Here is a 14125-nt window from a genome sequence, read left to right on the forward strand (position 1 = left end):
GTCTAAAATGCTGCGACTAGCAAGACATTGTCGACAGATGCTTCTTTTCGTACCAGATATTCGAATTCTATCGGAAAAGTACCACCGTTTCTCTATATTTTACGATCTTTTCTTTTTATCGAAGAACGATCCTTGTCTCTTTTGCCCGGCAACAAGAAAACTCAAACCAAGCGACGGAATAAAAGAAAGAAAGCAAACAGGAAAAAAGAGCGAAACCCACACCTATAGCTCGATACCTATACCCATGCCATTCCTCGTGGAATTAATCGCAGAAAACGTAATCAGCCTGAATCACGGAGGTGGCGTACGGATGAAACGCGCGAGACGTCACGAAATCGAGGCTCGAATTTGCATATTTCCGTGCTGGTTCCGCGTTGGATCGCGTGCTACGCGAGGCGGTACGTCAACAGAGAGGAGATTTCTCAATCGAAGCGGGGCGTATCGCGCGAGGACGACGAGAGGCTTGAAAATCCGACGCATTGACAGGATAATTACACGCACGTAGGCTGGCCGCTTGTCCGTTCCATCCCGTTCGTTGCGTTCATTCGTCTGTCAGCCGTGGAGAACGAAAAACATGGAGGGAATAAGGTGAGAAGAGAAGAAGACGGGAGAAAGAGGAAGAGAAAGAGGTTAGAGAATACAGCGAAATAAAGACGGTAAGAGAAGGAAAGAGAGAAAGGGAGAGAGAAAAAGAGAGGCGCGCTTGGTAGCTTGGACGACCGAGCCGAGCTACCGGTGGATCAGCCAGCGGCCACCCACGATGTTGATCATCGCCGAAGATCGACCGAACCTCGCGCCGACGTTCCACCGTATTTTCATTTGCATAATGGAAATTGCGCGGCTCGCCGCCACCAACCGCTACGTTTCCGCGGGACCCGATAATTTAAAGGATATTCCCAAGGTGTTCCGTCCGATGAGTTTATCTTCAACGCGTCGTTTGCGCTAATCGACCCAACTGACGAGAATCGAATGGAGACGTCGAGCGAGGCTCTATAGCACGCTTCGGTCAAAGTCGAATCAACGGTCAAGTACGGTTCTATGGTGCGATTCGATTGTTTTAGGCTGTGCGATGTAATCGGCATCGAGTAGTTGTACGCCGATTTTTTGATTAAAAAAAAAAAAGGTCGTATTACATCCTTGTTACTTCTTCCGTTTCCATAAAATTGCCAAAAACTTATTTACCTTCTTCGGCTGCTCTCCTCCCTCGATCGAGTATTCGTATAACATAAAACGATTTAAAATCCACGACTTCCTCGAACTTGTCAGAAGCGAGTCGTTTAACGAACATCGACGGGATTAACCGACAGTTTACAGTCTATCGCGTTAGGCGCGCTGGTTTTTACAAATTTAATCGGTATGAATCAACGTTACGTTCAAGGTATAATAACTTAGCTTTATCATCGGAGGTTGGAGCACGTGGATAATGCCGCAGGGGGAAAAGAAGTTAATGCGAATTTATCGCGACTGATCTGACTATTAACTCGGAACATTATGGGACGTAAGTGGCTGCGCCGTATGGGAACTGTGTAGCTCGTTGTTGGCATATGTTGCGGCCAAGAAAAGGGGAAATGAGCGTGCAGTTGCGGCTTAACACGCTCCACAGAATGTAATATCTACTTTTTCGCACGCAGTCTATTTATTATCGTATAAAATACTTTAATGCGGTAAGATTTCTGATCATCGATATCGCTGCCTTAAGGAAGTGTGTGGGGTTCGACGAGGCTTAATGGGGGAGGAGCAAGCTGTAATTGATACCAACGTACAAGAATGAGCTTACTAAGTTTCCAAGAAGCCACTTAGAACGCTAATTTGTTTACTTTTTTGTTTGTTCGCTCGCTGTGTTTCAGTGGATCGAGCCCTTAGAAGTATCGATTCGATAGAAAAATTATTTACGACACCGTAAACGACTATGCATTCTCTATAGCGATGGTATAATTCATTCTTTCCGCAGTCTCGCACAATTAGTTCTTTCCACGTAGATAACTCTTGCGTGTTAGTTTCCGCAATAATAAATCTCAATTTCTTTCTAATCGATTCGTTCGGCTAGGCTTGCAAATAATCGCGTTGCAAATTACGTACATTTACTCTGTGCTTTTTGTACGTGCACTCGCTCCTTTCTATGCGAAGGACGACAGTACCGGACCCGGCAATCATCGATATTCGTCGTAACGAGACCACAGGAGCGGGTGTCCGGTTTAAAAAATCGTGCAGACACGCGTTTCCACGTGTCCCGAGAGCTTTCGCTTTCTCCGGGTGATCTTTCAGCCTGCCCACGCGTGCTCGTCCGAGAACGATAAAGGACAGTCACGAATCCGCCAGCCAATTCGAATCGGCATAATTTAACCGCGTATAATGTCTCCACGGCCATCGGAACGCTTTGATTTAAGCGGTTCGTTAAAATCACGCCTTTCCTCGTGCTCTGTATAATAGGTGGAGGCGACGTAACGAGTTCGTAAAATAAAGCGTTAATTAGCGTTTGTCTTTCTTCGGACGGACCAAAGAATAATCGAACGTCTCTAATTTCTGCTCGATACGTTTCCATTTTCTTTGGCGAAATATTCATTTTGTTGCAAAATTGCTACAAGCGTATCTGTTAATTGTGCGATTAAAGGCGCTACGTTTAATCGACCGAAATTGACGTATAAGTACCGTCCATCGTAAAAGTACCGTTTAATAAAATTTCAATTTGATTATCCCGTGCAAAGTGCAAAGTTCGATGTAAATACGTGGAAGCTTACTTGCCTCGAATAATCCTATTACACTTGCAGTGGTGGAAAATTGTAAATTAACTTTATCGACCAACTTTACGACCTCGCTGTATCATTTCCACCTACTGTACACGAGTACACCTATAAGAAGGCTCGTGCTACCGTGTTTTATTCGCTGTCCCGCATATTACGTCGCCGCCGCATTCGTCATCGAGCCAATTTTAATAAATAACCGCCATATTATCAGCGAGTTCCACGAAACTCGCGCGAGAATAAATCTGACTCTACGTAAAAGCGGCGGTGTAACGTTCAGGGTACACGGGCTGCTTAAGACATCGACGGTGTTCCTGTCAGGGCATAATAATAGCCGGCAATCCGTTAATCCGTCAGTTAGTTGGTTGTCGCGAGTCTCGTTCCAGACGAGGCAAAATTTCTTCGGTTCGGTTCGGGTTCACGCGGTTTCGACTAACGTTCCGTGCTTCTTATTTAAAATAAAAATACGCGACGATCTTTCCAAATAGCTATGCGTATAAATCCTCCTAGCAGCTACGTAACGATACGAATTCTTCCAAAAAGGTCGGCATCCTTCTCCGATAGACTCGGAACTCTGAAACCTGGACCTCACGAATCCACGGTCGAGGAAGATCAATGGTGGACGGTACATCATACCTAAGATGGTCTCTGCTCGGTAGATGGTCGATCAGAAAGTTGTGGAAACCGGGGCTACTCGGTGAGGTCGACACGCAAACACGTGTACCACGGTGGTGGCCGTGTCCGGGTGGCGCGAAGCGTGAGAAGAGCGGCCGCGTGGAACACGGAACTATTCGTGGCGCGTTATAAATTCGGCGAGGACTACGGAGGCTGGGCCGATCCGGGTCCGCGTGTCCACGCGGTAGACCATAGCCCGTGGAACAGGGTCCCGTGTAGCCACGTCGGCGGACATCGACGATTCCACGCCCTATAAATACGCATAAATATTCCCATAAATCCCGTGTACCATCGCGTTACACGCGTTCACGAGAGAAGGTCCCAAGAAGATCGCGGCCTCGTTCTGCTGCGAACAGGCTGGTATCAAAGGAAACGAAAAAGGGAGGGCGAGAAAGGAGGGGAAGGGAGAAGAAAAGAGAGGAGGAGAATCGTGTGCAGAGCACAGCGCGTTCAGTGTGTATATCATATATGGAATAAATTACGCTTAACGTACGTACTGGCCGGCCGAGCCAGTTGGATTTATACACTCGGCCGACTTTCTGTGTATTCCCGATGTAATCGAGCGTTTAGCGCGCGATTCATGGCTCTCATTGATCGCCGCTCCGACCACGACATGTACGAAATTTGCATTTTTATAGGAGACGTAGAGTCGCGCGCGAGAAACTTTGACTATGTGGATTTTTCGTTCTGTACGATTCTCGAACGATGTTTAAAAAAATGTTTCGATCAACGTTATCGGGATTTGTTTATTGCACCGTTACCTTCCGATTGTCTCGCTCTTATACTCGATATTGATTGACATTTTTCTTGATATCGTTTTTGCTTTTCGATTATCGTAATACTTTGAATACTGATCTTAACCATTTTACGCTCGATACCGTGTATCTGTAACGTCGTATTTTTACAGATTATTAGTCAGATAAGCGGATCTATTCTACACCAATAAAAATTCATGCTCGTCCGATAAAATCTTCTCTTTCGTCTCGGTTAAATCTTCGATCCACTTTTTGCCACGTAAAATACGACGCAAAAAGATCGAAGAAATAACGGGGCACGATTAATTTAAGATTAATCATTCCGCCGTGGAATGCAGCGTGGCGACGATTATTAATTCGTGCAACGTTCCACGAGAACAACACGCAGACGGACAGACGGTCCAGTCCGTTCCGTAGAAATGACTCATGTGAATAACTCGGTGAGTCTTGATAGCGATCAGCTCGTTAAAGTCCTGTAGCAGGGGCCGAAAATACGGTTTTACCGGACAATGCGAGCCGTGCACCGGGAAAACGTGCGAGCAGCTGAGCAGCACCCAAGAGCGAGAGAATGAGAACGAACCGGTCAGAGGTGGATAAATAGAACAAACTGCTGCTAGGCCGCGTAGCACGGGTCAAGAGTACGATGCGATGGAAAAAAATAATTGCGCGTCTCGCGGTTGGTTCTTTGGAAACTAACGGATTCGTCGAGAGTAACGTATGGAATTTTGTCCACTTTTCCTACGTAGATAAAGTTGCGCGTTGGCTCTGTATCATTCTATATGATTCGATATATGACTCTACGGTCGGATCATTTATTTCGATATTATTATTTTTGATATTATTCCGAGAACGTAATTCTATTTGAAAGGAAGTAGTAGATTATGTTGTAAATTGTTACCTTTTGAATATTATATATTATTATCATACATACATTATAGAATTGTAGGATTTTTATTTATCATTTATTTGATATTGAACTAAATACAATAACGTGCTATAATTAAGACAACTAAATAGTTAACTTACGACTCTCGTCACCACGGTTCCAACGCTCTGTTTCGCGCGAACCACGCTCTCGACAACGCAATTCACACTCTCTGACTTCTCAACTCACACCGACTGTTAATTCGTCTTTCTCCCTTAGCATCCCTTTGTCTTTTCTCATAGCCCCACCACGCACGTGTTCCGCAACCGTTCGTGGCCAGGATCACGTAGGCCTTTTTTCCGCGTAACTGTTTGATCGAAGAGCCGACGATACGTCGATGGGCCTGTCGGCACTTGGGCTTTCTCCACATCGTTTATGGTTCACCCGATATCTCTTAGGCCTTTCGTCCACGATACTACAGAATATATAATACGTTCATATGCGATTATGTTCTATATATGTTACGCTATATCCAAAATACCCCGTGTTAATAGTCGCTATATTAAAATGGATTCGATGACAAGCGATCAAAGTACGGTACCAAGGTAAAAACATTTAAAAAAGCAATTTGTATGTCGAATAACGAGAGTCTTATCGTATGATAGATGGGATTAAAAACAGAGATGAGTATTTCTCTCCGTTTCGTTCGAAAGGATAATAGCAATTGTTTTTAAAATACGAAAGGGTGCAGTTCAGAGAAAGATAACCTGTGACATTTACGATAATGGGCTGTGCAGACTCGATAACTCCATCTTCGCTTTCCACCTTCCAAGCAGGCCAAACTCCGTTCCAAAAAACGAGAGAGCTTGCGTTGCTCGAAAAGTAACGCCTCGTCGCGGATCCGCTTCGGTCAGCTAAGGTTGTTTCGGCGCGTAACGATGAAATTATCGGGCCCGTAAATCATCGGTAGCGCCTCCCAGCTCGCGACACGCGTTTTATCCAACAGTTTCACGCCACTAGCAGCGGTGTCATTAAGTGTAATTAAACGCTACCATTCAGGGACTTTTGATATCGAGAGAGAGAAAGAGAGAGAGAGAGAGAGAGAGAGAGAGAGAGAGAGAGAGAGAACGAAATCCAGGAGAGAAACGAAACGCCGGAGAACCAGAGATCCTCGTCGGCTGAAAGGATCCTCGTGGGCGAACTTTCAATATTTTTCACAGCTCGGTATCGTCGCCGACTCGCCAGCCAGATAGTACAGGTGTCACTAATTACTCTGATAACACCGGCGCAGACCGCCTATCGGTTGCCTATCGTCTGCGAAATTAAGTGGTCGATATTTTTCTTTGGTAGCCCTCGATAGATTCTGCGCGAACAGAGGGCACAGCGCGAAACAGGATGTTAAGAGGCTGTTTTATCTACCGTGCAAGTTTATTCCTCGACGGCTTAGAGGAGCAGATTACGCGTCACCTCGAACACTGGCGTTCGCTTGATAGTTTCAGAGTTATGATTTTGGTGTTGAAGTAGATGGGAAGTAGTAGCTGAGACGTTTATGGCAGGTTGTTTTGGTGTGGGTTACGCGAGTGAATGATTTCAAAGCGTTATGCAAGGCACAGGACTGGTACAGGATTGACACAGGATAAAACGAAACTAATGATTACGGATTGGTATTCTATAAGCAAATTTTATAGATTACGAATCTTCCGATTACTATTCGTTCATAAAATTGTATTAATATTTTTGCGCGATAGACATTTTTAATTCGTAACTTGTAACTTGTCGATTCGCTAATAATATCGTTGTCTCATAACGATAACATTATTTTTATCATTTTCGATAATCATACGACGATATTAGCTAACGCAGCGTTTCGATCTCTTCGAATGTTTCGAACGAACGGATTCTTAACGCGCGATACACGCGAATATAAGCCGTTCATTCGCCAAGCCGGTTAACTCCACGAAACAAGAAGCAAAGGAAATGGACGAAATTATGTAAGAGAAGCCATCGATCAAGCGCTTCGATGCTAAAGTTTCAAAGCTTTCAAAAAGTAGAGTCGACCGCTGTTCGAGCAGGCACAAGAGGACGTAATAAAATGAAATAAATTTGTCACCGAGGAAGATGTCTTTCCGATAAATACAGGCCTCGATTAACCGAGATACTGCTACGATAATTGCCTGTATAGATCCTTTCGAACACCTGGAAATCGTCCTAATTCACGGTAACCACGGGTTCGCTAGGATACGAAGGAAAAAATATTCGATCGGCTAGAAATGGAGGCAGACTCGTTAATTATCCGACCGGAGGTGTGTACATATCGGGCCACAAATTAACATTATTTTATGGATGACAGGGAAATGGAAGAAGCGTTCTTTCTACGAACGAAAGAGCTCGTTAAGCCAGGTATCTTTAGGATCTGATCTTCGGCCAGGCAATACCGAAAATATCTTTGTAGAAAGGTCCTGACAAGCGGAGAGGTGGCGAAAATTTCAACCCTGGCGCCTGAAGATTTATCGAACGGCTTCCCTCGTTCAACTGCTCCTATGTGTGCGTTCGTTCGTACGACAGAGGGATACACGACGAGAACGCCGGAAAACAGAAACCTCGAACGGCACGAATAGCGGATGAGAAGTAACACGATCCAAGAGGATCTCTTCGGGAAAGTGTGGCAAGTGCGAAGCAACCGTGACCATTCGATTATTCGTGTTGACAAATTTTCATCTTTTCGTTCGTTCTGCTCGTCGATATTTATTTAATTTACAAATATATTTTGCATATTAGGAGTGAAATACATAGACTTCAGTGGATTATATCGATTAATTAGTAGATACTACGACAGATCTTAGTATGTCGGGTGTTGGCGGTATTTAAGGGATTTTAAGAAAAGCATAATTACGGAAACGTTGAAAATAAAAACTAAAGAAATAAAAAATATACGGAACAATCGTCTATGTAAAAAATAATGCCTGCATAATTGGCATAAAGTTAATTAGATTTGGCGGTCGACTAGACAGTCGCGTTTCATCGACGGTCGCCCGAGCATCCGATAGAATCTGTCGTAATGGACGGTGATAATTATAACGAGAGCGAAGATTATAACGATTACGTAGACGCGCAAGCATTCTTCAGCGAGGATAGTAATTAGGATAAGCAGACTGCTAGTCAGAGAGCAGAGCCGCTTGAATACGTTAAGGCGACTTTTGTCTCCGTCCATCGCACCGATGCTGCGCGATCAGCTGACGTCCTTTCCTCTCGAAGAAAAAATTGCGCTACTTTTTTCCTTTTAACGCATAATAAATTCATTCGTCGTTCAAACTGGTTCCACTCTGAAGCGTGCGCGTAATCTTCCGCGAATATTTAGAGACGCGTTTAAAACGGTTGAAAATTTAAATTATTTGTTTCACTTATATTACCCTTTTAAACGTTCGAAGCTTAGGGTTATTTTATTTTTAAGTATTTTCAGCCTTCGACTATTTTATCTTTCGATATTTCAAGCTTCGGATCATTTTGTTTCCAGATCTTTGAATCTTCGAGTTATCTTCTTTTTAGGTTCGCAGATAGAGCATAATTGAATGGCTGGTTTCGTATTTCCGTGGCGAGAACTTGACAAAATTGTACGATCTCGTTAAAATTGATTTTCATTATAATCGTACCGGTGTATGTTCGTGTCGTATGTTTCTTTACTTTTGTAACGTTTTAAATATTTAAGAAGCAAATACGTCGAACAGAAAAAGATCGTGAAAAAGAAGTAAATACGTAAATGAAACACAACATTATCGCACTTTACGACGTATCGCTCGGAGTTTATTCAATGGTATTTTATGTTTTAAAAATATTTAACGTCTCCGATATACTACTTTGCACATTCGATTACCCAAGATAGGCTATAAATTTAATTTTATAGTTATCGATGATTGAGCAGTTTTTCAGATAAATATAATTTACCTCTTGAGATAGTCAGGATTTTTCTCCCTTTATCAATCATCGATAATGATATTTAACTCGACCTTGTTTCCAAATATTTGTAAAAATCGACAGGCTGGTTGCAATTAATTTTGAACCGTTTTCACCGTAAAACGTCGTCAAAAGCCATCGATTAAATTATCAGCTTGCTTGTTTTTGCTTCGCTTTCGTTTTCATCTCTGTTTCATTTTTCTCGGTTAATTTTTATTTCAACGAAACCCCTGATTTTCAACGACGATACAGCTTCGCGTTGGATTCTTTGTGCTACATTGTATATACACTAACTCCCCCCCCCCCCCCCGCCTATCACAGTTTTTTCAACCTTTATTCTCCGTATTTTCTTCTCTTTTCATAGTAATTTCAGGCGAAGGGTACAATCTGCGCGTACCTCGTTCTCGCTAAGAATCGGTTCGCGATCGTCGTTTAATTATACACGATCATGTTCCGTCTATCGGCGTTAGCAATCACGGTTAAACGGTTTTTACGCGGCGTATATTTGCTTCTCTTTTAAGCTTGATCGCGAAATTACACCGTTTCGTAACCGATCTTATAAATAACACCATTTACTTTTCAATCTCATTAAGACCTCTTGGTTCGCGCGCATCGCCCCCTGCTACTTATATATTATTATTTCAATATCATTTAGCGTAAATAACCATCTTTTGCGTTCTGGACATTAATCTTCGATCGAAGCGTTCGAGTATCGTTGTTCCCCATTTTTTATGCGTGTAGCTTTTTTCTCCTTCGGTTAGGGTTTACAAGATCCGAGGGATTTCTCATAGAAGCGGGGCATTTTTCGATGCTCCACTTAGACGTCGTCGACTATCTCAACGCCTAGATCGAGAAACAAAAGTATAAATCAGTCTGCTAAACTCGAGTCTCCCGAATAAATTTGCCACTCTACTCGCGTCTAAGGAACGATTCACCACCCGGCAGATGCTTAAGCTCGTTCTTAAACTTACTCGTTCATCTCGCACGCTTGAAATTATTACGCTGGATCTCTCGATCTCTCGATACCTCGATCGAAAACGAAGACACGAATTTAACTAAAATTAAGTCTCCTGTATAAATCTTTGGTTGCAATTCTATCTGAGAAATGATCCACTTAACGGCTTAAACTCATTCTTAAAGCCGATCGTCCATCTTCCACGCTTGAAATTATTATCCGCGTATCTCGTCATTTCGATCGAGAACGAAAATACGACAATCCTTCTTCAAGCACATCCGCTAAGGAAAAAACCTATTTATTAGCAGCCGACACGTCAATTCAAACTGGCTCTGGTATCTCTACCATCGCATCTTTTCGATCGCTGACTCTATCGACCAGCGACGTTCCTCTTCTCCTATACAACCGTCTGCCCTCTAAGCTTCTGAACGTAACCGGCGAATCGGTTTCGAGTTCGACGCGTATTCGCCTCGTTGAAGTCCGTACGCGCGTGGATCGGTTAATAAAGACATAGATCGTGATCGTTGGTGAATCGAAGTGTGTCGTTCGGCGACGATCAACGCGGTCGGATACGAGATCGTAAATTGCTACAAGTTCTTCTTGTCCACGCTTCTAACAGCTGCCGATCGGACGCGATGATCCGCGTTTAATCGCTGTCCCGTCCATACGCTTTTGAACCGCCGAGTCTCTCGCCAGGGTTAACTACGATTCTAAAGAGTCGCTTACCTTGAAACCACGAAGAATCCGAGTGCGCTTCCGATGCAGAACATTCTAGCGATATTCATCGGGGTTCAACGTATTTATTAATTTTTCGTATTACTTTTTGCTGTAATACGATAATCGTGTTTATCGCGTGTAATGAAAATTATTTACTGTTCGAGACACGCTATTAAATATCCGCTATTCGTAAATTAAGTTCTTATTGAGATTCTTACTTAAAGTTTACTTTTTGCCTAACTATAATTTAACGTATTTTTTTCAGTTTTAAACTCGTGCCTTAAATAAAACCATACGGTAATTAATTCACGCTTAATTACTGTAGACAGCAAACAGGAGATCTCGCAGACCGCTAACGTTTATCGCAATATTACGCACGTACAAGCGCGGAATAAAAATCAAATTCATCAAATTGTTTTGCTTCGTACCGTAATAATCAAGAGATCTAGCCGAACGTTATGGACGCAAAATGTTCGTACGTAAAGATTCAAACGATAATAGTATCGCGTTGCTCAAAATATTCTGTTGGACGAATGTGTTTCGTTTCGCAGCAGTACGCACGATAGATAGGCACTGGCGTATTAGCGTTAAATTCGGAAGATAACCATACGCGATAACCCCGATCCATTCAAGCAAAACAGATCGAACTCAAGACCATTCAACGAGAAAAACGCGATCAGAATCTAATGTAATCTCGATCTAACAGCAACGAAAAGCTTGCGCGAGGGAAAGAACCCTAAAACGCATGCTAAAACATTCCGTTTCGACGAGGACGATTCGTTGCTTGCACAAAGTTCAAAGACAGCTCTCGTTCCAGCGTTGCGATACTATCGCGAAGAACCATCAAACAAGCGAACGAACCAATAAAAACGACACCCCGGAACGGACCTTACGAGCCGTCATCGTGAAAGGGAGGCGAGGAATTCGGCTCGCTGGTAGCACACAACTCTTAACCCGCCCGAAGCTCGTGGCGAAACGTACACGGTGGATCGCTTCTTCTTCTTCTTCTTCTTACATTGTTTAACCCTCGCTCGATAAGCGCTGGATCGTTGTTGTCGCGAGCGCCGAGTATTTTCTTTTATAGCGAGAAATCGATTTCTTCCATATTCGGTGAACGTGCTTGGGAATTCGATCATTCGTCTACGTAGTTTAGCAGAGTAAATAATAAACTAAATGCACGTGAAATTAATAAAGAGCAAATAAAGGTCTGTCGTGTCGCGTGTCGAGCGTATGGAAATTGGCCGGAAAAAATTCCACGAGAAAATTATTAGGATATGAAATTTCGTCATATCATTTTCGACACCCCGAAATGGATCTTACGGAGCGTCGACGTAAAAGAAGAATCGAGCCGGCTGGTAGTCCGAAACGCTCAACTCGCTGGAAACTCGTGGCAAAACGCACACAGTGGCTTCGATTCTTCGTCCTCTTTAATCAATTTGAATCGCGAGGACACGGTCTTAGGCCGACATCTTTCATGCCCGAACGTTCCGAGGCAGCAGTTTCTCCGGTCACTTAGAGATATTTTAATGGCGCTTTGTGTCCCTCTGTCTCTGTCTGGTCGGCCAAATGGAAAAGGGATTCCCTTTATTCGAAACGCGACCGCGTTTCGTTTCGCCCTTTGTCTCTCCACCTCGTCCTTCTCCTTACCTTCGTCCGCGTTTCACCCTATTCCTTTCCTTCTTCTTTCTTTGCTCCTCTCATTATACTTCTTTCGGGCGACGTCCGCTGACCACTGGTTATTTTAATTGGATCTTCGCCGAGACTTTTTTCACCCGTCCTCCCATTCCTTCCGTAAGCATCGCCCCTTTCCATCCCTTACACGCCGTAGATTCCCGCTCCCGTCTTCCAGTTCCCTGGATACCCTCGGTTTTTGTGCCAGGCGCGACAACCTTTGGCGACGACGCACGGAATTCGATATACAGTGGCTACAAAAAGTATTTTATACGCCACTGTGTTTATCATTGTATTTATGTAGCAATTCATTAGATTATAATAAATTTCAATCTCTGCGTTGTGTATCAATTTTATGCGATTACAAACATTTCTAAAATAAAAGATCCAATGAAGAAACGCTTCGTTGGAAAATAGTATAAGCTTCTTGTATACATGCAATAGTTATTCAATTTTCTTCGCCATTCGTCGTTTTCCGTTTACGTAACTTTCGTTTACGGCTTCGAATAAGTGAATTTAATCGACAGGAATCTAGTAAATCATGTACTCGTTGAAGTTTCGGTCCAATAAATGGAGTTGCAGCGATTTCGTTCCGCGCGATCGAAGAATTACAGGTAGACGAGAGAATCGTTGAATTCGTACGATATAAATTCCAGTCTTGGGATAAATCCACTCGAAAGGATAAACAAATAAATACATTTGGATAAACGTAACGTTACTCGCTTACGATCGAAAGTTTGATCAAAGTCGATCAAACGTATTCTAAAGTCTTCATCTTCGTTAACTCCTTAATTCGTTTGATCTTTTTAAAAAGCACCCCTTCTCCGCGTTTGCTCGAAAGAAACGTTCGATTTATTCAACAGCCTCGCATTAATTCCGACACTTGGACAACTTTCCAAAAAGTCCTCCTTTCGGTGTCAAATTAAATTACCGGAGGCAATTACCCCTGGAAAATAATCAAGCAAGATTCTTGCCTGCTTTAAAAGAACTTTCTTGTAACAGCTTCGACGTGCCATTTATATCAAAAATATCACGAGACGCTGCCGACCGATTCGAGAGTGGTAATCGTTTAATTAGCACGTATATTCTTCGAAGATCTTTATCGGCAAAGACTCTGAGAAAATTCGCGCCGCTTTCGTGAAGGATGACGCGAAAGTTTTTTTGCGGCCGGGTTTACCGTTTCGAGAGCGACCACAAGTGACCACAGAACAGTCGCCATACTTTTTTTCCCTTTGCAGATTCAGAATATCGTGGCAAGTTTTTTCTTAAAACTTTCGTACGATAAAACAAGACACGTACAGACACCTAACAGACGTATTGTCAGGCGTCTCACGCCATATATAAATACGCGCATATCGAACTATTTCTATAACTCGTGATATTTTTCAAAAAAAAAAAAAAAAAAAAAAAAAAAAACGAAAGATTTTTGAGTTACCTTTCGTAACGAACGCGAAAGAGTAAATAAGCGAGTAAAAGCTCCGCAAAAGAGAGATAAAATTTTTGTCGTACTGTTTTCACGATGCAGACTTCCGATGGAAAACGAGAAATTAATCCAAAGGAATATACGAACGGATATTACTCACGCATCACACTTTCACGAGCGGTGTAATTAATATTTATGCGATCGACGCCAATGGGATTAATTAAGATTCACGCGAAATACACGGAGATGCTGTAAATGGAGTACCAGTTTGATCAGCTTGGAAATTTATTATACGTAACGATGATTAAAAGTCGCGTGACGCCTGCAACGTTTATTTCGAGGAAAATAGAGTGGTTTCTTTTTGTTTCCATT

At 42.9% G+C, this 14125-nt stretch overlaps 1 protein-coding gene across 11 annotated transcripts in view; it reads right to left on the reverse strand.

Annotated features, from left to right (window-relative positions):
- LOC126922234 (protein Wnt-7b) overlaps nt 1-14125 on the reverse strand; it is a 120842-nt gene that overhangs the window by 68518 nt on the left and 38199 nt on the right. Inside the window, exon 7 of one of the 11 annotated variants that reach the window (XR_007712684.1) lies at nt 3537-3666. The exons of 8 other annotated variants lie outside the window; for them this stretch is intronic. The gene's annotated coding sequence lies outside the window, so the exon portion shown is untranslated. Of the gene's footprint in view, nt 1-3536; nt 3667-5111; nt 5512-9305; nt 12585-14125 lie in introns of those variants that run through there. 2 more of the 11 variants (XR_007712681.1, XR_007712683.1) reach the window with 2 other exon arrangements.

Source organism: Bombus affinis, chromosome 11, assembly GCF_024516045.1.
Source record: "Bombus affinis isolate iyBomAffi1 chromosome 11, iyBomAffi1.2, whole genome shotgun sequence".
Lineage (NCBI taxonomy): Eukaryota > Metazoa > Arthropoda > Insecta > Hymenoptera > Apidae > Bombus > Bombus affinis.